We start from the raw sequence: 27,623 nt of genomic DNA, 5'->3' as shown, positions 1-27,623 counted from the left end.
CATTTCCTATAACAAAAGAACAGAGAGAATCATATCCAAAACTTACCCAAAGAGGGAATATTTTTGTTGGCTTCAGTACTATAGAAAAGCCAAAGTATTTGTCACTTTTTAATGATTTAACGGTTTTCTTTGCTTATACACACGTATTATTATGTTAAAGCCCTTAATACTGTGCTGGTAAATACAGGGTCACTGGCACTGGTCCTACTTTTAGTGGCATGTGAGGACTTGTTTTGAACAGGCAGTGTTATTTAGAGATTGTTTGGTTTTTATTCTGGAAAAACCCCAAAATACTGAAGGAATAGCAAGGAGATTTATCCAGATCAAGAAATTTTCTATGGGGATTAACTAGAAAAGTTCTTTCTGAGATGGTTCTAGTATTTTCCTTTGTTTTCAGGGTTTTTTTTAAGTTAATATTAAAAAGTCTGTATTTCAAAATTTAAAAACAAAGAAAAGAAGCAGCTTTCCAACACTGGAATTTTTAGTTTTGAGAATAGTGGAATAAAACTTTTTGATCAATACCCCTACCCAAGTTGAAAATTCACCCACATTCTTCCTTTCCCATAGAAAATTTTGGGGTGGCATCCCTTTTCCAAAGAAATTGCATGGGCAAAAAAACCTGTCTGCCCTGATTTAGCACAGACCACAGCATGCCATTGGACCATTTCCAAAGAGGTTGGCTTCCGTAAAGGAAAGGAAACTGGGGCCCTGGCAATTCTCCTGCCTATCCCCCTGATAGAGCATAGGTGATATATTTGCCTTAAGATCTGGATCTCTCTCATAAGGTCATTTAAGCACCCTGACAACTTGTTCACTGGAGGTACAAAAAGAAAGAACTGCCTGAAGCTGACCCAGAGTACAGGTTGATATGCACGCGACTATCTTTTCTTGCTGAACACCTGTGCATGAGCACCATACAGCTCCCACAGCCATACTGCAACTTGAAACAGCAGGAATTCCTGGGACAGCAAATTATGGAGCAGTATCACGCTATCTACCATACCAGTCCTACACCTTACTCTTTGCTTCCCTCTGCACTGTAGGAGACAATCTACACCGCTTTGCTTCCAAGAGCTGGAGTGGTACGGTACCCACTGCCTCTCTGGTATAGCAGCAGGGTGGAAGAAGGGCTGAAAATGGATCTCTACAAGTTAGGGATCCCCCTCCTGTCCACTGAATAGTAGTACTGCTCTGTGCATGGAGGGTCTGGGGATCTTTGGAGAGGAGTGTGAGGGAGGGTGTTGGGCTGGGTAGCGCTCCCAGACAGCAGATGAGAGGCAGATGTGCTCCTTCCCCAAATGACTAGCATTAGGAAGAAGCTCCTTGGTATGCACAAAGGGAAAGACCTGGCTCTTGAGAGTCTCCTAGTGAATTTATAATGAGAAAATAATGACAGAGATTACAGTACTGTGCTTTTAAACTCAGTCTTCAGTACTTCCTCTCCCAGTGCCTATGTGTGTCAGATCCAGACACAGTCCTGCCCAATAAATGTGTGAATAGTTCCTGTCCAAGACACTCAATGCTAGAGATGCTCCTGATTTAGTCGAAGACTTATATTACCAGGACATTTCATTTCCTGCTATAAATGATACAGTTAGTTCTTTTGGTCATTTTTACTTCTTCAAGTGAAAGAAATAATGAGCCTAACAGTAAATTCTATGCCTAGTCCTGAGGGCTTGACTCTAGCAGAGGTTCCACTGTCCTCAATGACTGGAGGGTTGCTGTGCATGTAAGACCTTCAGAATCTGGATCAGTACACTTAAGAACGTGCAAAACTGGTACAACGTGCCAGCTGATCACAAAAGGTGGATCAGAGCTATTTTCATCATTAAGGAACAGGAGCTGCCCTATTTTAATGCTTGTTATACCAGCTATTTTTACATCTCAGCATCTGGGTAAGACATGTCTGAAAGATATGATTTTCAAGCAGTGTGAAATACCTCCTTAAAATTCCTTAAGTTGGTGACGCACACCCTCCAGGCACCTTTGAAAATGTTGGGGAGAAATTTGCTTCTATTGAAGTCAGTGAGAGTTTTACTACTGAGTTCAATAGTGCTGCATCTTGCAGCTTTCTACTGACTTCAGTCATTCTGAGTTCTCTGGTTGTCTGGTTTATTTAAAAGGTGTGGGAGGAAAAAGACTGTCTGAAAATAATTTTTCCACCTACAAGGTGATTATTGACTTACTTTCCATTTTAGACCACACAAAAGTGTCACAACTCAGTAAAAAGTGTGGGTTCATACATTATTCCTAACATTCTTCATATTTATAATATATACAATAGAGCAGATTTGTAATTGGACCTTTCTCTATTATTCTAGTTATTCTATCTCATTAAGGAAAAAGGAGCAAGATAATAAAAGATCCTTTGTATAGGAAGGTGCCTGTAATATTCTACCTTAACAGTCCAAATAACCACACCTTATAAGGGTAGCACTACCGTGTCTAGGTTATATCTACTGCTGAACAAAGAACTGTATACCTGGTTTATATTTTCTTCTGGCTTCATTGAACATTTCTACAAGACTCATTTTAATACATTAAGAAATGGTAGTTCTGTATAGTTTTATCATTAATGTACCAAATGCACTAACTATAAAATTATTAAACTAAACAATATTTTGTAGGACAACAGTCAGTCAAGCTCTGAAATGCTGACAAATAAGAGACCTAGCGACAGACAACGAAACCATAAGTCTTTTTGACTCTGTCACACAAAATAATTGGTAAGTGTTATGCTTTCATGGTTGTAGAGGAAATAATATGAGGGGGAAAAAACCCAACAGGTACAGGGTCAGTAACAGCAACCTCATAGAAATACTGTAACACTGCTGACATTAATAATTAAATGTACAAGAAATCTCAATAAATATTAAGTTATTTGCTAAAGAAATCTATGCCAATGGCTTTTTTGTGTGTGTGCAGACAAACTGATTTATATCAGAGAAATGGGGAATCTCTTTCAGTCAATCTTGCTTTTTTCTCCTCAGAGCTGTAGAATTATAAAGTGCAAATCTGCTTAACTTGGGCTTTTTTACATTTATAAAGGGCCACACTTGATTTAGCAATACTATTTTTATGTGTAATGACATAGACACATTTATTATACATTCTGCTAATCTTCAGACTTGCATTTTGACAGGATTAGGAATTTATACAATATGTAGACTTTAGGCTGCACATTAAGACTGAAGCACTTCAATACATTTGCTTTTTTGCAGGCTAAGACTGAGTATTTGAAACAATCATTTTGTGTTTCCTGCTTTCTGAACAATGAACCCTAGTAATCCTTCTGATGGTAATCATATTATTTTCTGTTTAAGATTACATTTTGTTTGTACATTTATAGTGTCACTTAAAACAAAATCCAGCATGTTTTCTTTTTAGGTATCTTTTAAGAGGAACAGAAGTGAATATTTTAAGAAAATGACATAGAAACTGAGTTTTCTAAAGGGTACATACTTCCCAGTATGTATTTTATAAATATTTAAATGAAAGATGATCAGAAATGTATAAATAATTGTGTTAACACTTTAGGAACTGTTACTGTGTTCTACAGCTCAGTAATAGATTTCCATACTGAAGAGATTAAAGGACTTCCATTTGGTGAATGCAGAAACTGTTCATTTTTTTTCTTTTGCCTGTACAGCTAGTTGCATCAACGTTTTTGATACAGACTAGTTAAATATGATATTCCCATCTGCAGAAGGTACATAATGGAAATTGACAGAATGATTTCATTAAAATATTAATGCAGAAATTCACAACATTGGAAATCTATAACAGTTTATTTTCATTCTTAATAATGAGAAACTTGTTATTCATTTGTATGAGAATGGCAATTTAGTGTGGCAATAGAGAGCTCCAACTGCATCCCTGCAGTTTATTGCCTTAGGTTTGCAAACTGCTTTAACAGCCATCAGCCAAGAAATGTACATGTCATCTGCAAATCACAAATCACAGATCTTGACTCGAGTGATTGCACAGGGAGAAGTGCTGAAGGGTTCATAGTGGCCAGAACAAGACTTAAAAGTGATGTGAAATAGGGAGCAAAAAGGGCTGCAATTGCCTTGGAGCCTAAAATAGACTGAGCTTCAATGCCATGGAAAAAATCACCAGCTTCTCCATCATTTCTTTAAAGGTCAGAATTTTTGTAGGTGGATTGGGAGCGCAGTGGATTGCAGATGCGTTTAACAGCAGGGTATTTTCCGCTGCCATGACCAGTTAAGGAAGATTTTCAAAAACACATCTGCTGGTAAACAGTTTGGCCCTACTCTGGGTCATCTGCCTTATCTGTGCTCATTGCTGCATGAATTCTTACCTGGATAAAGTCCCAAACCTCACATCAGTCAAAGTTAGGCTTTCAGTACAGTCCATTACATTTTTTAGAGAGGTACCTCCGTGGCTTTCAGTTGGTTTTATGATGTGGGTCTGCTTCTTCACAAACGTATGAAGCACACTGGCAGTAGAGAGACAAAGCTTGCTCCTTCCCACTTCCTGTTCATGTTTCACTCGTCAGAAGGCAGAGCACAACATGAAAGAATAAATGAAGGGAAAACACATGACAAAGAATAACAAGGACTCAGGGAGAGGATTTCTCCATGCTGCAAAAGGAGGCTGATTTCCAATACCATTTTGTGTCATTTCAAACCACTAATACTATGCAGAAATTGATTTAAGAGGAATTCAAATTGCCTACAAACTGATCTAGAAGGCAGTAAATCCCTTTTCCTTTTCAATCTCTCTCACTCTGCAGGTGACTAAATGCCCCTGGTTTAAGATTTCTCTTCCTCCACTCTATTGTAACAGAATCTGAAGTTCTGTTCGGAACTGCAGAGGTTAAAAAATAATCCTCTTTATTAAATGGGTGAACCAAAATGCAATTAAATCGACAAAGACCTTTGCAGGTTGGATTTTATGCTAGGGAGTGTTTACACATATTTGTATGATACTTAACTATCTCTAAGTAATTTAACTTTTCTAAATGTTTATTAGTCCATGGTGAGCGCACTGGATCCTCTTCTGGGATCAAGATATGAATTTATAAGAAGTGTAAAGTATTTAGAGATAGTTTCAAACAGATTTCTGAGCACTTGCAACATCTGGGGAATGATTTCTACTTGGCTATTCTGCTGTTAACTTGAGAGAAATGTAAGCAGTTTAACCAGCTGAGATTCTTTGTAGCTGAGTCTGTGTGGCTAATGGTTATCAGGAAGAGGGTGTTATTTCCTTTGGAGTTCCTTCCTTCCCACCTTGACCTCTGGCACCCAAATTACACCATAGAGAAACGAGCTTCTTAATTTCTGTAAGAGAAAAAGAGAAAATCTCCACCAGAAGCACATGCCATAAGAAGAACTGAAAATTTTTCCTGACATACTGTCCTGTGAGCTGAGACACTGGGAGAGCCTCAAAAAGTAAAATTAACTTAGGCAGTGAAAAGATAACGGTGCTCTTCATGAAATGCTCTGTCGTGGTTTTGAAAAGACATGTAGCTGGGGCAGTCTACATCTATGCAATCACTATATCTAACTCACGCTGGCTTGCGGTTATGTCTTCCAAAATAGCGCTCTCAGTGCATCCGAAAGATTTGTCTGCCCATTTATTATTTGAAGGTTATGCTGTTCACACCTTGGACTTGAATTTGCAGTTTAAAAAGAACAATGCCATATTTTTGTTCAGTTTTTATCTCACCTTGTGTTCACCTCCAGTGGCAACTGCTTTTTCTACTACAGCCCATCACCAGGTGGCTTGTAACACCGGTCAAAGTCAGCAGGTACCTCAGAGGACCGAGCATTAGTTTTTAACATAACTGGCAAGCACTGGAGAAAAAGCAGAGGAAAGGGAGAAGGGGAAGAAATCAGAGTCCACAGGCACCAGTACGTCAGAACTTAACGGGAAACTTTATCTGAACAGACTGAAGCCATCATTTCTCTGATACAGTCCAGTTTTGCAGCTCAACCAGGGTTTCAGAGCTCCTTGCCAGTTTTAAGTGTCCTGCATTTTTTAACAGATGCTGCTGCCACACTGAGGAAGAGTTGTGATTATACATTATTATATTCCCTTGTTTTGTTTTCACTTACCAAACCTAGAGAGATTTTCTTCCCCTTTTATCAACTCATCTGACTTTTAAATCTTCTTAACAGAAAAACACAAAATTGTGTTGCTTCCATTTTTGCAGTACAGCTATTTGTGATGATCGTAAGCCCATGAGCTAAGATGACTTTCCCACCTAGCTCATACTAAGGCATACTTCCTTTGCTTTATCTGTCCATACTCACCAGCTCTTCTCCACTGAGCTGTCATGAGCCCTGAGGGGAGGACACAGGATGTTCAGTGGGGAGGGAAAAGAACTGATGTTCTCCCTGTACAGGCAGTTTTCTTCACATCCTTTGGTTGTGCTGTGGGCCTCTTTGTAGCACAGAAAGTTCTCTGCACCTGGCATGGGGAAACAGGAACAGAGAAAAGAGAGCTGGAAGAGCTGAAAACACTGCAAGAGATGATCAAAAAATATCACAGACATGGGGTAAGAAGTGGAGGTAGGGATGGCTGCATCCCAACAGTTGAATGGGGCTGATGAGCCCTCAGTGACACAGGAAGGTGGGAACACTATGGTTCCAACTAACAGCCAGTGACTGACCATAGCCTGGTCACTGTGAAGACTTCCTAAATCTTTTAGGGTTCACATAGTATTTGCACGTGTATTTTCCAACTCAGTCAAATGGCCTTCTGAGGAGAGAATAATACAGCGTGAAATCAGTCACACTGCAATTCAGATTTGGTGGCAGTTCTGATTCCTTGCTTTGCTTCTCCCTCTCTTTCTCAATCTCTTCCTGGCCCAGCCAGCCAATTTCCCCTCAACATGCTCACTTGTTAACAAGGGAAGGCAGTTCATTTAATTGTTTCCTGTTCCTGGTTTAAACTAGATGGTTCCAAAGGGATAACAGTATCAACAACAGTATCAGTTGGTGACCCCCCCTGTGCTTGAAGAAGGATAGATGTAGAGAGGGCAACGTATAAGAAAGTCTGCAATTACTGGGAAAAACAGATGGAGGAAATATCTAAGTTTTCAACTCTTTTCTACTCTTTTCTTCTTTCTCTTCCAACAATTATCTAAGGCAGCTACTGAGACCTAACTACTAAGGATCCATGCAAATATCTGCTGTGCTTGTCTGATCAATGATTCAATAGGCAAAGAGGGGCCTTTTTTCCATGCTCATCTTTGATTTCTGCACAGAACTATGCTAAGCTTGTGTTTCTCAGATGAAAGCAAGTGATACAGTTTATGCTAAAATGACAAAACAATTTGAAAGCGAATGTGTATAACGGAGAGAAGAACTTAAGCACATGGTTGACATTATTACGTTTATTTCTCAGTGAGACCTGTCTTTTCATGACACTAATCAAAAAACTGGGTCACCTCACAATGGTAATTTCCTAGGAATCTTGAAATTCGTGAGTCAATTTGATCCCTTTTTAGCTGAACATTCACTAAGCACAGCAAGGCTGGTGGAGCTCAGCTAGCTCATCAGACTTGTCATCGACTATATGTGAAGAGTTTATATCCTTAATGGGATCAAAGGTTTTATCAGTGATCCTTCGTAAATGTAAACAGATGAAATATTTTTCTATCAACATTGATTCCAGACCTGACATTTCTTCTGTTGATCAGTTAATGGTTATTGTCCATTATAAAATCAGAGACAAGGAAGTTTTATTACTTTCTTAACAACCAAGAACCACGCCAAAGAACATCCCCCACCCCCCCTTGTTTGAATCCATCTTGCAACAACTGAATATTAATAACATCATTTGCCATTGCCAAGGACAGATTTAAAATAATGCTAGTCTGGACATTATGAGGAACTTTTCAAAATATTGCATGGTGTTTTAAAATGCAGATCTCCCATTAAAGTCAAATAGAAGTCAGTCAGCTAAAATCCTAGTCATCCATCAGAAATTTAGAACTAGAAAGGTCTCCAGACAAGGATTTGTGAAATTGAGGCATTGGCAGAGAGTGCCATGCACTTAGCCTTTATTGTCAACATAAAATTATGCTCTTCTTTAGTGTCCTTTAGTGTTAACTCTGAATATTCCCCTGCAGATCTATGCAATTGAGAATATTCCTGGGAATACGACGCATTTCTGAAACATGTTACAGCTATCAATGAATTAAGGCTCATCATATTCTTTGGCTGTGGAATATTACCCTTGTTTGGCATGTGGAGGAACTAAGTGATGAAAATAACTTGCCTATAGTATTACAAAATTATAGCAATGCAGAAAGACAATCCTACTTCAGTGAATACTTTTACTGGGGGGAAAACATACAAAAAGAATCAGTCCTAGAAATAAGTCATACTATTATAGGATGTAGTTCAATTACATTAAAAAGGAAAAAAATGTTTCAAACCCTATAAAAACAAAGGAGAAATATCTTGGTTTAAGTCAGAATTTTTCGTTCAACCTTGAGTGAAGGGTTTTTTAGAAGATTTTGATTCATCAAAGATAAAAAAATAAATCACTCTGAACTGCATAAATTACCTGCTGCAGGAGTGACCAAACCTGGAAATATGGCAAACAATATCAATTTAAAAAGAAGAAAGGACATTTTAACCTAGATAAGATCAGACCAGTTTCTCCGGGCAGAGCATGAGTAACTCAGTCAGGAGGTTCATGCGAGTCAGTCATAGCCACAAAGGTAGAAGTGAGCCTCTGGGCTTAATATGCAAGAGTTGATCCCTTGTCCCTAAATCAGCATCAGCACTGACAGCTGGATCACCAGGAGTATGTCTACACAGCACAGTAGAGGCTGTACAGAGATACTGAACGAGCACTGACCCAGGACTGGGATGGTGCCGTGTCAGTCTCTCAGCTGACTGGGGGCAGCCTTATTAGGCAGAGCAAGAGCCATTCAGAGACACTGGACCCGCGGCAAGAGTCATTCAGAGCTAGCTGGTGGTTCTCTGCTGTGCAGACCTTTCCGGCAGAAATTACCAGTAATCCTCTCTGTTGTATTCTACAATTTCTGAATCCTGCAAAAGAACATTGCATACTTAGCGTATGTCAAATCTGCATTTTGCTCTGCTCTGTCTTTTTTCCTAAACTGATTCTCATCAAAATCTTCATCCATGCTAGTCTGAAAGTACCCAAACCTGCCTGACCTTAGATGCTAAAGAAACACCCCCTGGAAACTGATAGTGTGGTAAGAACAAGTCAGCGAGTCAATGGAATGAGAAATAAAGCTGTATTGTCATCACTGAGCTGATGTACGAAGTGAAAAATAAAACATAAAGCAAAATGAGACTGAGGTCAACATATTATTAGAGATCAGATTACCATTAATGTTAAATTTGAATTCAGAGGCTGTTAACACTCATCTCACAGAGCCAATGTAAAGAAAGTAGCTCTCCCCAAATCTCCAGTTGAGATCCTCTACTGATGACCTGACTGTACAAACACTTACTGCACATAGTGATGACTAATGCAGATAATATCTCTGACACACAGAGTGTTTCCCCATTTGATGAATAAACATGGACTATTGAAGGAACAGGTCTCAGCACTGCAAGCCCTTCAGAGCAGACTCTGCCTTCTTCAGGCACATTGCATCCTGATGGTTTTATGCGTTATGAAGAATAAACAAGGAGAAAGGTTTCATGCTTTGTCTTAACAGGTTGTTAACTGAACATATGTATCAACATTTCTTCACTAACAAGTATCCTTCTGATTCAATGCTTTGGAACTAAAAGCCATAGCCCAAAAAGCCTAAACAAACAACATTTTTCTCACTTCTGCCTTGCAGAAGGAACAGCAGCAATAAGACTGCCTTGCAATGCTCAGACTGCACAACACCAGCATGTGACCTATTCCAGTGAAAGTACTGCATCCTTGGTTACAAGATGGGAAATTTCTATTACTACTTCAGGCACATTTTCAAAACAGCAAAACTTAATCCAGAGTTTCACTGTGGAATCTCTTTACTGAGAAGTTACTGGATATAAAAACCTGTCCTGTTTTTTTCCCTCTCCCACTAAGTAGCCTAACTTCTGAGGTCGTCACACTCCTTTGCTTGCTTTTCTTCTGACTCCATGTCTTTTCTATTCTTGCAACCCAGCAGACTCACCTTCAAGAGGGTGGCCACGGCCATTTCCCTTGACTGCTATACAAGAAGTGAATACTACCTTAACTCCCTCCTGGAGCCATCTTCTGAGAAGGCATGCTTATCCAGTCACCTGCACCAGGAGAACTCCAGGCTCTGTATGTACTGTGTATGGAAGAGACTGATGGGACCATAGGTCATTAAAATGCTCCAGCCCATTTCTCTATGAGGTTCATTTCCATGCCATGTTTCAGTGGTGCGTTTCTGTTACAGTTACTCTGATTGTAAAAGTCTTAAGGGATGAGGAATTATTTCATTACGCTCAAAAGTAGCTATGGCTTTGATGAAGACACTGGTCGTATGCACTGCTTAGCTCTGGTGATTGCTTTTCAAGAAGGATATCAAAAAGCTGGACATTTTCCATTAAAGGAGGAAAATACAGTTTCCATTGATGCATTTCTGGATCATACTGTGTTTATACATAGTGATTAAAAATGCATCAGGTCTAGAAAAAAATATATTTGAAATACAGCACTCTGATGGAGGAAATTATAACAAAATCTAGTATCCAGAAAAAGCTAGATGAATTCCATTTTGAAAAAAGATTCATATTTTAAACAGTGAAGGGCATTAGTTTACCATGGTGTGTTATGTTGAGATGTCTTTGTCACTGAGACTTTTTTTGTCAAAACTGGATATATTTTTTCAAAATCTGTGCTAACAGAGGGGTAGTTCAGCAAGATAAATCATTAGAACAATGCATCCAGCCCACAACTCATTTTGGTGGCCTTCTTTCTCCAGTGAGGGACTTATTTATGCACTTGTGCTATGCATAGATAAACCAGGTCTTCTATGTGTCCACAGTGCATTCAGACTATGGCTGATCTTTGCACAGATTGACTATAATGGCTATTTTGCTGGGAAAGGGCCAGTCACCCTTTGTGACTAGACTGGTTGGTCATTAGAGGTCTGCCTCAAGATCAGTCAGTCTTTCAGGTACAGCAAGTCAAGGCACCAAAAAATTTTGTAGACACATTTGAGCATAAAGTCTCAGTACTAGAGCATGAGATGAGGGTTACACTATCTATTCACCTCCTGGAGGTGTTTGAAAATAAATCAGTGTTTGCGATTACTCAGACACTAAGTTATTAAAGGATTAGTTTTCCTGATTTAAGTTGTTTAATGAGGCACAATAAATTAGAGAATCCAAGACAGACAGTCAAAATCCCACCTCAAGTAATAAAAGGATTGAAGTTTCATCTGCAAAAGATTACGTTGGACCTTACAACAAATGTGTTTTTACACACTCTTTTTCCAGTCCTGCCTTTTCCATGACTGACATTATTCTTCCCTTTTAACCCTCTCCTAAGCTAGGACCAGGCTGTCTTTATGTGACTCAGGAGCCACGTAGAACACTCGTGTTTATGCAACTATGAAATTCCAGGCAAAACACAGGAGTCACCATTAATATGAATGCCAAAAATCACCCAGCACTAGCAGCCTTATTTTCACCATGCTCCACTCACTGGTCTGAGTGACAGCAAGCATAACACATTGTTCATCTCATATACCTTATACCACATAGTCACCTCCCAAAGAGCTGTAGATGTGTTTGTGGGGATGCAGTGGTACACAAGGCATGCTGGAGATACCCTGGATGGTCTACTCAGATGCACATGAGGCCAGACTCCCAGAGTTTTACATTGGCTAACATGCTGGCGACTTGAAGGAGCACAGGGAACAGCACTAAGATTTCAAACACCTTGTGCTCCAGGACACCCACACAATGGAACCTCACCAGAACAATTGAACTCTGACTCCAGGACTCAAGTTCAGAACTGCAGGTTTTTGTATACAAACACCAAGGAACATGGTAGGCCTGAAACCCAACATGGCAAAAATGAGCACGCCCAGTCCCAGCTGAATGAGACAGTGAAATCCTAGTAACGTGCAGGGACAGGCGCTTTGTCCATTATTAAATCAAGGAGACGTAGTCTTTCTAATGATTGATAGTGCTCAGGAAGTAGGTGTTGAAAGTGAGGGTCATCTCTTGCAGTGGTCAACATGTCTATGCATACGCAGTTAATGGCAAAGAAGCATTGCAGATCACTGCCTATGGGATTGAAATGCTATGAACCCTTGTAATGCTCTAGGGAGTTCACAGACAAGCTCTTCTTCAATACATGTCCCTGTGCTGGCTGGGGAACTGCTAGTTCTGAAGCATCAATTCCCCCAAGTGGTAAAGCTGCACTGGGGAGTTGAGAGAAAAGCAATGTAAGGCTGCATGCAAGTAGTTAGCTCACATCAGAGTTGATTCCAACACAGAGGAGAAATGACAGAAAGAGTGATACAGGCTGTAGAAGTGCAGAAACTTCATAACATCTAATAATGAGACTTGCAACCCTTGGCACTGTGAAGGGGGTGGGAGAGAAGTTGTCTACAAGGCTAAGACTGCTGCAAATGAAAGAAGGTGCACCTATTAGCAAGGTGATACCAAAACACCCGAGTTTTCTAATGTAAGCCTTGTGTACTAGGAATTTTCTATGTTAAATTCATTTAATTGTAACATCCATGTAAAAAAAAAAAGCAATCTTGGGGGAAAAGTTAGGGAAAAGAACTTCTGCTATTGCAATTTTTTCCCCTCTCAGCTTCGTTTCCTCAATTTTTAAATTTACAATACACAGTGAGATTAGGAGATACACGTGCACATCAGCAAAAGGTTGTGCCAAAGGCAAAAAAATTGATGAATTGCCTAGTTACATACATTTGAAACCTGCCAGATGAGGCAAGAAGTAAGATTAACAGTGTCCTGATGAAAAGAAAGATAGAGAACACACATAGAGACATAGAGAGCACATATAACATTCAGAGAAGGGTGACAGTAATTTCATGAGAGCACTGGAAAAAATACACTGAAAAAAAATCAGTAGACTGTTCAACCTACTCTATCAATTTCTCATCAGCATTGACCTCAATAAATTCTTGCAACTCCACGTGACTGTTTCTTTTGTGAAGTACAGTCATCATCTCCTGACCCTTTCTTTAATGTACTTACTTTTGAAGTAGATGAAAAAGTATAAAAATGTGCTTTCAAAAAGGCAAAATAAACACATTGCCAAACTGAGCACTGGAGACTTGATTGCTTCCTAGCTTAGTGCAAGGAAAGAATGTAATTTACCAGGAAGTCAATAACTTCAGAGATGAACTCCCAGAGAAAACTTTAAAAAAAAAAAAAAAAAGCATATGCAAATAAACATCTTTATATTGGCATAGCATTCCACTTCAGTTCAGATAAACATCTGACTGCAAGCAAAATAGCCTTATCCATAGCTTGCTGCTTTGAAAATCAAGCTCCAAATCACTCAAGAACATTTCCTTTCCCTCTTTCTCTCATAAGACTTCCAATTCTTTGAGCTGGGCAAAAAATATTGCCAGAGAGGGCTCCCACAAACATTTTCTTTTTTTCTACTTTCCCATCGCAGCTGAAATCACAAGATGTGGATATTGTAAAAAAAATACAAGTAAAAATCATTAACTTAAAAAACTAAACCCCATTTTGTCCAACCAGCAATTGGATTGGAATTTGGTTTATGTTCTGTAAGCCAAATGTTATGCAACTTCATCTGTTCCTATTTACCCAAAGTTCTAGAAGACTTTCCATGATTAAATAGGCTACTTTGGCAAGATCAAACAAAATGAGTGAATAACTAATACACATGCACAAGCCTGGTACTGCCAGGTAACTGTGACTTGCTTTTTTGTCCTCATAATAATACTGACTTTTCGGTGAATTCATTTGTGTCTCACAGCATCAGTATTTGGCTTACTAGCACCACAGTGGAGAGAGAGAATCTCAAAAGCACTACAGAAACATAAAACTAAGGCATTTTGGTTATATTACCACATAGTCCAGTGGAAAACATCTCTGCAATTAGCAGACAGACATATGACACTTACAGATGTGTCACCTGCAGACTTTTCTGTGCAGCTCACTTCCAATAATTCAGTTATGGCTATATTATGCAAGATAAAACTCACACTTTCAGACAGGGCATGCCAGCTCTGTGGGTTTTGGCCACCACTGGTGCAACACACAGAATAGATGGGCCCAGAAGAAGCATTTACTGGAACTTCAGAGGCATAAAGATGGTTGGAAGGCAGCTGTCAGATTTTGCATGTGCGTGGGATGTCAGGAAAAACTGGGTTGGTGTCAGTCAAATTATCTTGTCCATCAGTCTTTTAGGAAATACACTGAGAAGCCTAAAACAAGATGTTGAAAGAGATGGTGTTATTTCCTCTGTGAAATGAGGGGATGTTTTATGTAGCAAATCTGACAATGAATTTCCAACATGAAAGAATCCGCTCACTACATCTACTACCTTACTTGATCCAAGGTTTTAGAATAACCTGAGAGTGTCAATCAGGAAGAAAACAATATAAAAAGACCTGATAAAAACTCAGAACTTGTATCAGGCAAAGTCAAATGAAAGCAACCAGAAGGATCAACACATCAAGTTAGCATTTTTTGTTGTTCTTCACCTGCTGCAGCTCTTCCTCTAAACTGGTGGCTCTAATTTGACAAGTTAAAAAAAAAATTAAAAATAAAATTACCATTGACTCTTGGCTCATTTGCAGAAACCTATCAGTCCAGCTGTGTTCACTAATTCTTCACATATAGAAACCAATTAAGTAAAATAGCATCAGAAGGGTAACTTCCTTCTCTTGGACACAGTAGGAAGGAGGTAGGGATGGGTATTTACTCCTTTCAGCAGCAAGCATCTCACTTGTCAACCTAACTCCTACTTCTCTCCATTGAACATGCTCCTAAAAAAGCCATCCAGCCAAGGTATCTACATTTAAAAGGTGTATCATTCCTCTGCAGTAAGCTCATCCTTGAAATAAATACCATCTGCCTTCAGTTTCATTAGTAGTAACATTTAAATGTTTTCCTCCTAGTGTCCGCTGGCATCGTACTTGCAGTGCAGGCACAAATGATGCTTACAGCCAATGAGAGATCCTAAATATGGAAAATAGAGTGACTGATAGTTTTGACAGATAAAAATGGAGAACTTCCACACAAGATATTGTTGAAGCTGCTGGAGATATTGATATAACTTGTGACACTTAGAATAATGACAGCAGTGTAATGTCAGTCTCAATAAGAAGCTAAAAAGTCTAAAGAAATAAGAGCATGAATTTCAAGACATCCTGCTATTGTTTAAATGCCCTGTTTTGCCAGCATGTCAGATGACAAAATAAAAGGTTGACCACAGCAAACATATTTCCCAGTAGTTCTACCGAGCTCCATAGCCACCAAGAGCAATCTCTCCATTTCCCACTTGAAAAAGGAAGTGATAACCAACATTTGGGCCACTCCTCATTTCACCAGAGGTTTCCAGGAGTTTTACTACTATTTCCTGCCACCACCTAATTAGATCCTGTGCTTAAAAAGCTAGTTTCATCCATATCGGTATAAAAAGAACATTTTAGCAAAGCTTTGTTGTTTTGCATTTGCTCTTGGGTTGGAGAAAGAAGGAAACTTTATTTGTCATCATGTAATGATCTTACTGTTCAAAAAATATTTTCATCTGAGGACACAAAGGCACTTGGGGAACTTAGTGAAATGAGACAACTTCTCAATTCTTGTAGTGGCACATCTGTACTTCATCCACCAGCACAAGAGAAACAGTAATAAACACTGAGCAACGAATGCTCATTTGTGTTCAGATCAACAAATAAAAAATAGCAGTTGTTTTTAATGACTACAGATCCCTGGATGACTTTTCAGTTTATTTACAATCTCTCATGACTGCATTTTCCTTGTATGTGTCATGTCCCAAACTTTGAGCAAGACATGAAAAAACACCCAAACATGCCCTTATTGCTGGGTCTAGTATCCACCTATTCACATCAAACCTCACATGCAATTGCCAGAGCAACTTCCAGAGCAAGGTGCTATTCAGCCCACATGGGGGTTGCTGGACTTGAGGTAGGGCAGGAGCTCTCGTGAATCACTGCTGGCAGCAAGCATGAACGTGTTAGAACCTTACTGGTGAGTTTAAACACCTAGGATTCAGATATATTGTGATAGGATACTGGGAGGCTCTCTGACCACAATTTCCTTGTAAAGAATACAGCTGAGGATAACATAATTTTTTTGTCAAATAAAATAATTCTACCACTTTTACAAAACACTTAAACTTTGATTCTTCAAACCAAAGATTAAACTCTCTTTCAAGCTTTCATTTACATTTGTTGTCTTTAGGAAAGTAAAGCAAATGGCAATAAAAAGCACTTACTCATTCACTGAATCAGCCAAGAGGCCTCAGTCAAGCTGACTAAAGCCTTAACTAAGTTAACAGAGAATTGTGGCATTTGGATCAGGGGCTTATACATCTGTTCTTGTTCTTGAATGGTATGTTTAATTTACAACTTTCCTGTAATCTGCAGAATTATCTTAAATTGCCCATTAGAAAGGTTAATGTTTAAAATTTAAAATAACTATTAAATTCAAAAATCCACAAAAAATCCTTCATCTTTCATTGGATAATAATTTTAATAAGCAATTAAATCACCATAATGCCACCAGTTATTCCATAAGACTACTTTTGTATTATTCAGCCTACACTCATCTTTCAGTCCTTTTGTGCTGGTTAACTGTAATACAGTCTATCATTCCCCTCATCTACTATTTTTTTTTTTTTTTGACATCTATCTTAACTTTCAAAATAGAGCATTACAAGAAAGAACTATTTAGTCTACTAACACAAGCACAACCTTTTTTCCTTTGAAAATTGCACCATTTATATCTACTGTACCTTGCAGGAAACCTGAAGTATAAAGTTTGGGAAAGCAGGTTTCCCAAGGTCACAAGATACCATTGGTTAACAAAAAATAACATAAATGCCTATGAGTACATTAACAAGTGTGCCCACTTGTTTATATAACTTGTTTAAGGTTATATACAAAGAGAAACACAACCATGCTCTTTCACTTTACCACAACCTTACAGTTTAGCTTTAAATCATTTCTGAGGGAAGCCTTCCTGCAGACTTTTCGCTTAAGTAGTTGTAACTACAACTGCAAAACACTGTTGACTGGTGGACTCCAGAGACTTGTTCATTACCTGTCATTAAATGTTTTAAAGTTTGCATAATTGATCTAGCCAATAAGTCATCATTGATTTATAGGGGTCTGTGCTGAAGAGTTGCTCGTTAAAAATTCATAACACTGGTATGTGTCTTTACAATCCATTAGCTGTTTACGTACCCACAGTCCTAAGATTGATTGACCTTGGACTGAGATTCTCATGGACTCTGCTTTTTTTTTAAAAAAAAAAACACAACACAAAAACCACACCAACTTTTTTCCATATTTCTTTACACAAGTCCACAGTACAGAAAAGCAATACTTCAGCCTTCTCCCTTGACAGCTATACTTTGATTTTTTTTTCCTCTCCATCAAAACTGAAACTTTACTTGAAATGATGAATAAATAAAGCATACTCCATAAACAGCTTTCCACTATTATTTAAGCTTGCGAGCTGTGCTCTGTTAGTCTCCTTTCCCCACCATCAGATTCAAGTGTGTAAATGTTCTAAAAGGCTTTGAATGTTTTATGATGATTTCAGGGAATGATGGAGTAATAGCTGAAGAGCGAAGCTATTAGTTTTAATATTTATATTGAGTGCTCTGAAACATTAATGTGACAGGATGTAAGATCAGAGCAGCGGGACATATTTACTTCACAACCATTGCCACGTGGCAAAAATATTTATTTTCTGAAGCTCTGAGGCCAAGTTTTTTTCACAAGAATTTAAAGTTCAGATTGACATATATATTAGCTTTTTCTGAACTTTGTATTTATTTTTAGCAACTGTTCTGGATACAACTTACTTCATCTAGGTAGGACCCAAGCGTAATGATGTCGGCAGTGCATCATGATCTCTTTACAGAAGTTTTCCAAAGCTGCTATTAGTTTACCAATTCATCTCTTCCTGTCTGCTTCCTAAAGAGCACCTTAGAGAAAAGAAAAAGTCATTTGTTAATAAAGAAACGGGATGGGTTCAAGAGCAGAATCATCATTAAAAGGTTGTTTCGTATTGTCTTCCAATATTTCATGCATGAAGTAAACCAACCCTGTAAATGTCCTAAGTCATTGTGCTTGGTTCTTCTGTTCAAACTAGCAAACATATTAAGGTAAGTGATCTTAATTACCAAGGGTCAAAGAGTGCTCACCCCACTTGTGTGGTTCTCATGGTCTTCAGTGAACAAGTAAAGGAAGCAAGATGAGATCCCTAGGGAGAAATCTTCCTATCAGATTTGCAGAGTGGATCTGATATAAGTGGAACAAATGATGACTTATTGCTGCTACATTATGAAAATGTGATTTCTCCAGATGCTTCCATGCTCTGTGTAAGGACTGCATAGGCTGACACCACTGTCAGGAAGCAGTTCACAGATCTCCAGCAGGCAAAACAGTTGGGTCTATTGGGTACATTTTAGCCATATGTAACAAATGTTATATTGAACTACCTCACGCAGGCTTACAAGAACAATAGTGCTGGGCAGAAAATGGAGCATACTCCTCAGTGCAACATAAATAGGTAGCCTTAGCTGAAAAAGTGAGGTTACCAGTATACTGTTATGTGGTTCGCCGGAGTCCCCTTTATACACCCTTCTATGCAGTCGTGGTGTGCAGGAGGCTTACATGGACTGGAGGGCTGAGGGGCAAGTCATAGAAACACTCAATTGCGAAGTTGACTAGAATGGTTTGTCACGTGCTTTCCCAACCTTACCTTTCCAGTAAGACAAAGCAAGCTATCCAAAGGTCTTAGTTATCTCTCAAACAAGTCATTAGCCTAAATAACTCCTAACCTAGGTCCCTTGGTGACCTCCTTTCCCAGCTACCTTCCAAACCATCCCCTCAACAGAAGCAGCCAATAGAAATGTTCATCAGAGCATCCTTTAGTCAGTTCCAACAGGGCAGAATGTGCAGCATTTTCTTCTGTAAGTATATTTCACTGACTTTCATGTCTAATGAAATGTCATTTTACCCTCCACCATTATTTTGAATATTCCACTAATTGATTCAATCCCTTATGTTTTACAGACATCTGTAGTTATGAGTCATCATTCTCTGTCTTTCCCACATCTGTATCTGTTCTTAATTTATGTTGTTTAGGAGGCATTTCTAAATACAATTCTTCTCATTATTAGCTGAATCATACAGTGCACAAATTAATAGACTAGAATTTTTAAGCGTACTTAAGGGGAAAAACAAACATGCTACCTGCGCCTGTGTGTACAGCTACTCTACAGTTTCTTGGCCCTTCCTGTATCCATCAGGGAAAATAATTTCAAGTGTTTGCTTCCACTTCTCTGCACAGAAACAGTCTTTCAAGAGTGTTAGGGGAGACTTTCTATAAGGAAAAAAATTAGAAATGAGCATAGCAAGCATAGGGAGAATGATTTATATCACTGAATATATGGGAGACATTCTGACCCATCTGCTACAGCTTTTTTGTAAGGTGGAAGGAAAATGATGAAGCCAACGTGTTTGCCACTTATCAAGACCTCCCCCATTTCAGAACTCCATTAAAACACAGATAGCACCACCACAGCATACAATATGGTAAAGAAAAGAGCAGGACCTGCTATTTTAGTGTTGAGACCAAAGCAGAGGCCAAGAGGACAGGCTGTGATGAAATTGGCACCCTGTCTTCTGCTTGGGATGTTCCTTGGGACCAGATTATGGCACTGCACAGTCCGTAGCGACAGCACTCAAAGACTCAGTCTTCTCCTCCCAAAAGCAGACGTTTCCAGCAGAAAAGGATCTGACTTACAGTCTCCTTTGGCAGGGGGTTTCCACACAAGCGTCAGTATAACAAATGATACCGGTTTCTCAGTGGGATGTTCACTAGCAACTACTGACTCAAAAATGCCAATTTTAATTTACAAACTTTACATTCGGCAACATTTCACACTTGGAACATGGTGAAAAGTGCTCATCACCATATGAAGTCTCTGCCTGGGGTGTTGAGGGAAATAAGTGCAATTTTAGCTAAAATGGGTCAAATTCACCCCTGCTATTACTCCACTGGTATTATTTGAGTTACACCAGTGATTAAATTTTATCCAGTGTGGTTAATGTGGACATCATTAAAAATTCTGCTTAAAAGAGCTTGCTTATTTGCTTTCTTACATACAGATGGAGCATTACATAGCCCAAATCAGAAGTAATCTTTTGTTATTTACTACACAGCTAGCTAGCAGTGATGTGCAAAACAGAGTACTGGCATGTCCCTAATTATCAGGAATGTGACTTGGTATAGTCTGTATGATATACAAATTGTGACAAGTTTGCTTTCAGAGCGTAAACTTTTAAAAACCACCATAAAGACCCCCATAAAAATACAACTTTGACTAGAAAAAGATGTAAGCTGCATAATGGCTACATGGGTATTTTTCCTTAGAGATCAGGAGAAATATGACAAGTATGACTGCTATTATAGTTATATAGCATATTCCATTTAGCAGCGATATAGCAGAACTGTGAAAGCATATCCTAAGGTATTTTCACTTCATGCATTTGACATTGATATTAGTTATTGCATTTAAGATACATTGGGCTGTTTATTGCTGACTGTTTCCCCTCACTGAGAATGTTAACCACAGCAGAGGAATATTTGATGTTACAAATTATTTAGCTTGCTACTCTTCATTTTCCTTTTAGTATGCAATTATTTGTTTGGTTTCACTGAGCAAATGAAATTTCAAGGGCATTTCAAGGAAAATAAATAAAGTACAACCCAAAAGGGGTTTTTTTTGTTTGTATTCAGGAACAGCACTGAATCATGCATATGTATGAATCAACAAAATCAGGTTAGCTAAGAAATTGGAAATTGCACTCCACACTAGAGCATTTTTCTTGCTCTAGAGATCTTTGCTATGGATTTGAAGGACTAATAAAAAATCAGCAGCATGACTGGAACAGATGTTTTTTATGGACTCTGCTTGTTAATAGTCTTTTTAGCTTCTCCTAAGGACTTAAACCAAGTTCCTCACTTGTTCTGAATATCTGAGATGATGTTAACATTGTCCAAAATGTACACTAACAAGCAGCAGTGAAAAACTAAGGTCTTACACATGGTTATGAATAAAAATTCAAAACATTGCTGTGAATGAGATGAAACCCCAAAGTGGGCAATGTTACAAGACAAAACCCTGAAACGTATTGACTGTATCAAACGCATATACTGTCATTCTCTTGAAGGGAAGATAGGCTGGTAAAATACTTTCGTGCACTGTACTGCATGCATTGTAAAAACAAGGGCTCATTACAACCGACGAAATTCCCTTTATATTTAAATCATGGTTCACTTCTTTATACAATGAGAACTGAAACAAAATGAACCAGATCCTCAACTGGTGTAAAGTAGCCAGCCTTTATTGGCTCCAGTGGCATCGTGTCAATTTATATTTGCCATACGGGCTTTATGTTCTCATTCTAGTTTGTGAAATTCTACAGGTAGAAAAGAGAAATGAGAATAATTGGGAAAAATAGAAATCAGAGTCTGTGTCACAGATGTTTCACTGGTCAAGTAATACTTTGTTTACTCTGTTGCTGTTTTATTCAGTCATTTTTCTGCAATTTCCTATGTTACTCCACAAATTCATATCTGCCAGATACTATATGAGTTGTTCATTATGCCAGGCTCTGAGAGGGAAGGAATCACCCTAGGACTCGTCATTTTATCACATCTTTTAGCTAAGACTCCATAACAATGGTGCTAAACAATAATGCCCAGACATAGGGCTGGTCCCTCCAAATCCCACTCATTGGCTTAAGAAACTGCAGAGGTATGAGTTACTTCTCAGGCTTATAGAAGGAGGGGAAAGGGAATCACCATACGACCTAGGGAGCACCTGGGTTAAATGGTACTTGAAAAATTTTGCAATTCCAGCTTGCTGCTTGCCTCTTTTTTTTTTTTTTTTTTAATACAGAGGCACCAAACCATTACTGGCACTGAACACTGAGTATCCTAATGTCATTGCTCTGTCAGGTAAAATGATACAACTTCATTCACTTCACCCAAGTGATGCTCAAGCTCAAATATATGGGATTTCTTTCAGTAAGGATGGATTGCCTTTTCTCTACATGTAAAGAATTCTGAGAAACCTCAGGGAGAGACAAAAATAGCTTTTTCCTTGACAAGTGACTTAAACTCAGGTGTAAAATAAGGACAACTATGTGCACCCTCTTCCTAAGTTTGATTGTGAAGGTTGTTCATATTCTTCTCTTGGAAGTGTTCCTGACGCTCCTGGGGGTACTCCCACAAGAAGGATTGGGGATTGGCCTGGTTCTTTTCTCACTGCATTATCCTAAAACCTGTGGCAGACCAGTGCCCCTGGGGGCCTCTAATGAGGTTTGTCTTTTAACCCGTTTATATTAGAAGCTGGTGCCTGGAAATTGCTATTATGTATATCTATCTTCAGATGTCTTTGCTTGTGGTCTCTGTCATTTATATATTTAGAATATCCAGCTTCAGTTTGTGAGAGCTTTGCTTTGTAAATAGCTTGAATTTGGAATATTTGATGAAACACTTCCCACAAATGGCTGCATAAAATTCTGAAAAATACCAATTACTGCCAAAATGTTCCAATCCAATTCCGTAAACCCAAAGTAACCTCATGGACTATACTGAAATTTTCCCATATTTATGCAATCTGACACAAGAATTTGAGTCCACTCATCCCAGGCCATGGACTGTTTCCATACAGAAAGCATTGAAAAAGGAGAAATGCCCTCATTCAAATTCTACATGTTAATTGTCTACTTGCAGGCTCTTTGGTACAAATTTTAAGCACAATAACCTGCTGCTGCTATTATCTCCTGACTGGTAACTGCTTAAGTCAGCAACTTGAATGCTCTAGTACATAACTCTCTTAAAACAAAACAACCCCAAAAAACCAGACAAGACAAAAAGCAATGGAAAAACAGGTATGACAAATGCACATACATTTCCTGAGTCCCTCCACAAATTCAGATTCCTCAGGCCAGTGAAAACATTTGCGATAAACAGTCAGAACTGAATTTTTCACAAGTACCACACAGAATAGTCAAACATTCACTGAATGGAACCATCTACCACAAAAATGCAGAAGGTTTTCTGGAAGCGGTCCTGTAACTTATCCTGCAACCTAACCTCTGTGCTCTCTTTGGACTCGCAGCTCTTGGGATTTGGGGAATAAGCGAGCATCCAAGAAGTTCTGATTGTTTGTTAAAAGGAGACTATCCTACAGAACAGAATCCCTCTTTGGATTCACATTTTAGTAGCATATAACTGAATAAAAATATAAAAGCTTTTCTAGTTAGTAGGTCGTAACATGATTTTCTTATCAGCATCTTTTGTACTCCAACACTACCTTTATCCGGCTTCACTTTTCTCACATCACAGCTGCAAACAACAATCTTGGGCTTATTTCTGCTCTACCCTGGTTTTCTTCCTGACACTATAATAAATTTAGACAGTTGTTGCAGCTCCTTTCCCTGTTAATGTGGAACTTGGTAAAATAGCCTTGACCTGAGCTGGAATAACCCCTTGATTAGATTTTATACCAGACAAAACTGATATTTTGTCTCATTTAAATAATGACAAAAATCTGTTTCCTTATAGCTGACCAGGAGAGACCCCACTACATATTCTTCTTTTATAATATTGAAAGTGTTAGTGAGACCTGCTGATTATCTGATAAGAACACAATTAATTTGTGCCCAGACTCATTAATCTTTCTTAATACATGTCAGCCCATTACATTTGATCCATGACCTCTGTCCCCAGTCTTGCATGAAAATCTCTCAGGATCAGAATCACATCATGATTTGGCATGGAGCCACCAGCTCCGGCAGTTGACTGCAAAATGCTTCAAAGCCATCAGCAATGGCAGCTGCTGTATTTATGTGCACATGCCCGAATGGTAGGTTCACAGCTCCTCTAAGGCAGACTGGAAGATGTTGGCCATTCGAAAGCCTGAATCCCATTAGAAATACAGCTGTGTCCCTATTTAGATCAAATGATTACTCATCTTTACTCTCACTTCTGTTCCCACAGACACAAGTGTCATTTGGGTTGCCAAGACAGTCTATGCAAATCCTTTCCCCATGGCTTTTGTAAATAATATTTAACATTAATAAATGTGCAGCAGAGCTTTGAAACCAATCGCCCTTTCACATATGCATATTCATGGATGAAGGAATCTAGTTAAAAATCACTCATTGCAGTATACCTGGGTCCTTCCTCCTTTAACAATTATTTCCAGACAGAGAGGTGCCATTTTTCATACAAGTTCAGGCATTTAGATTGATGAAATTACCTGGCTTGATTGTGGACATGAACACAGGTCTTTCAGTGCTTTTTGGCAGCCATCAAGTTACTTTCCCATCCATAACTAGCAAGGAAAGTCCAAAGGCTCACATTATTAGTATGCCTAGAAAATAATATGCGCATAAGAACAAGCAGCAAATCTGTGATGGCACACCCACGACCTCCTCATCCTCATATATGCAATATTTTTTAATTGACACAAGCATTTCTAAGCTGAACTCTTTACGAATTTGCAGTCCAGACTCTTCCTTGTCATCAGTCAGTGTTTCCTGTTAGGACAGAGGTAAGTGCTGAATCCAAGAATGACGGAAGTTGAATGATCACAAAAACAACTCTATGCATTTTTTTAAAATGCCATTTTTGATTCCAAATGTCAAAGTTTTCATTAATGTGAATTTAATTAAAGCATTCTTTCCCCAGATATGTCTAACTCAATTTTTTTACCAATACAGTTTGTGAAAAATATGTAATCATTCACTATATGACAGTAGTCTAAACTGCATCACTCAAAAGGAATAGCATACCTTTTCCTGGTGGGCTGATGATGTTTCATTTGGTGCTTAACACATGAGAGACACAGTGCTGCTACAGCAATAACATATGCAGCCAGTGGCTTTAGTGGGGGTTCTTCTGAGGGGTTTTCTGTGAATCTCAGCTCTGTGCATAGCTTTTTACCTTCTCTTATCTTTCTTCAACCCATGGAAACAGATAGAAAACCTTGCAATATAACTGCCAAAGACAAATCACAGACATAAAATATGTGGTATTTCAAATACAAATAACATTTTCTAAAGTTTCTAAAGAGCAACTTATGTATTGATTTATCTGCATCCACAGTATTTCCTGATCATGTCCTAGCAAGCAAATGCTTGTTTTATTCTTATTAAAATGTCAAACAGGATCTTAATCTTATCAAAGTGATTATACTGCAGCTTTGAATTACTTTGCAAAAAACCTAGTCATTCATTAATCATTCACTCATGCAATGAAGAAGGAGGTGAGATTGTCAGATACTTACCATGTCTGATGGGCTAATTGTGAAGGGACACAGCTCAGCTGCTTGCCAGCTGCCCAGAATGGTAACTCTCAGGGGGAAGGAAGGGAAGGGAAGTTCTCATCTCAGCTTTCCCCCAACAGCAGCCTTCTCACATCTTCCCAAGCCAGGCAATCTCTGAAGATGCAGACTAAGCTGATACTTTCCCACCTCTCTAGCACGAGGATGAACAGAATTATGTCTCTACTTCCCTCTCTGTCCACAGACATCAGATTGTGGTCCATCATCTTTAGATACTTGTTTCTTAAGGAAAGAAAAAATCATGAGGGAATACATGTGGTTACCTTTCCAAGCTTCACTGCAGGCACTGTGGAAAGATTGCCCACTTCTCTGCTGGGAGCTTTCTCCAGCTTTAAACAGATCCCCATCATAGAGACTGCTGGGCTAGAATCATGAGGAAATCTGGTTTTTAAAAGAGCAGAACTCACGCAGGGATTGTCACAAATGCCACAGAATAAGCAAATTTGGACTCAACTGTCAACCTTATTGCCAGATTGTCAGAAGATCTGAATCAGGAGAATAATTTAAATGTCAAATCAAGACACTGCAAAAGCAAATTCCTGTGATTTACCGTGTTGCTCAGAGATAACATGACCTAAGGGTAAAGAGAAGAGCCAGCTACAAAAAAAAAAATGTCTGTTTTTCAGGGGGTTGTAGAACTTTTTGTTGTAAATTCCCCAAAGAAACTGGAATGCGTAGGTTTTTTTTCTCAGGCAAAAGCACAACGGTACTAATACAGAGAGTTCTCCAAAGGGCCTTTGGATCTTGTCCAGATATATTTGCCTTGACAGATATTTGCTATTGTGAGAATTAATAAACTAACTTTTGGGAAGTGCTCTGAAATCTTTGGGAAGGAGAAGGTCGAAATGCCAATTATCGTTATTTTTAAATTAAATTTTTTACATGGAACTAGATACGTATTATAATGCTGCTGGTATTATTGTGGACTATTGCAGTATTTTTGATAAAGCTTACACTGGAAACGTAGAGACTAAAAGACAAACATATGTTTACAATGATAAACCTTTCTAAATGGCTGTGATTGTGCTGATATTTACAACTTCAGCGAGGATTTTGCCTGTATAAGGACTTCAGAATAATGCCCATATTGAGAAAACCATATGAACTGAACTGGAAAGAAAAAAAAAAATCCAGGTTAGGAGCTGTCATTCTGAAACTCATTTTCCCCACCATGAAGATGAACTCTTATTACCTGTGAATATGGAATTCAAATACTATTTTCAAGTTTTAAATGTAGGTAACACTTTACATTATGTGTCAGTGTGGTACCAATTACAGCATAACTCTGATATTGTAAATCTATTGAGAGAGAGGACCGAGACAAGAAGTTTTGTAGTAGCCCAAACTTCAAGTAAAGTTCAGGAAGATTTCAATTTGCTCTTCTTATACAAGCCCATATTTAGTATCCTGGGAATCTTAGTGCCTTGGAAATAAGCAAATTATGTTTTTAATGTACCAAACACCTTGAACTTCTTTTTTTCTTCCTCATCCACTTTATGCGTGAAAATGACCCACTTTCACACCTTAGTAGCTATTGCATAATTTTCTTTAACCCTAATGAGGAAAATCCACATCCCCTGTTACAGTGTTCTGCAAAGAGCACAGTCTGGGCAAAGGGAAGTTGAATGTTGTCCTGGTTCCACAACCGAACTGTCTTCTGTTGCTGTGTTTGAAGCCAGCTCTTTCTCTGGCTGACCTATAGTGCTGTAGCTACAGTGACAGCTCTTCAGCTAGCCTGCTTTTGACTAGGACAGTATCTAGCCATCAGAAAGAGGAAAAAATAGATATGACGGTATCAGGGATGCTACTTTAACGAAAAGAGAGCAAGGCTGTGCCTTAATCCCTGAGAGAAAATCTTACAGGATTTAATATAAAAGCACAACATTCCTGTAGGTATCTAATTAGTCTTTAGTGGTAAGATACATTGCTAATTTAGAAGTTGATGGCAATAAGAGCCATACTTTTCATGAAAACAGGTATATTTTTATAGCCTTCAGAGTAGCAATTAGGACATAAAGCCATTTCCAATGCTCATTGAGGGCAATGGAGAGATTCTGACATTG

The 27,623-nt window shown here is 38.6% G+C and overlaps 1 long non-coding RNA gene across 1 annotated transcript; it reads right to left on the bottom strand.

The window, feature by feature from the left end:
* Positions 1–3,597: 3,597 nt before the first annotated feature.
* LOC142602678 (uncharacterized) lies at positions 3,598–25,680 on the bottom strand. Its single transcript, XR_012836440.1, has 7 exons — positions 25,504–25,680; positions 25,010–25,214; positions 24,388–24,588; positions 17,995–18,117; positions 6,279–6,435; positions 4,322–5,819; positions 3,598–3,700 (listed from the first exon to the last, which is right to left on the bottom strand). It is a non-coding gene; the product is annotated as an uncharacterized LOC142602678 (long non-coding RNA).
* Positions 25,681–27,623: the final 1,943 nt, after the last annotated feature.

Source organism: Balearica regulorum, chromosome 8 (assembly GCF_011004875.1).
Source record: "Balearica regulorum gibbericeps isolate bBalReg1 chromosome 8, bBalReg1.pri, whole genome shotgun sequence".
NCBI lineage: Eukaryota > Metazoa > Chordata > Aves > Gruiformes > Gruidae > Balearica > Balearica regulorum.
Note: the sequence above shows the minus strand (reverse complement) of the source record. Positions and strands in the feature narration are given on the sequence as shown.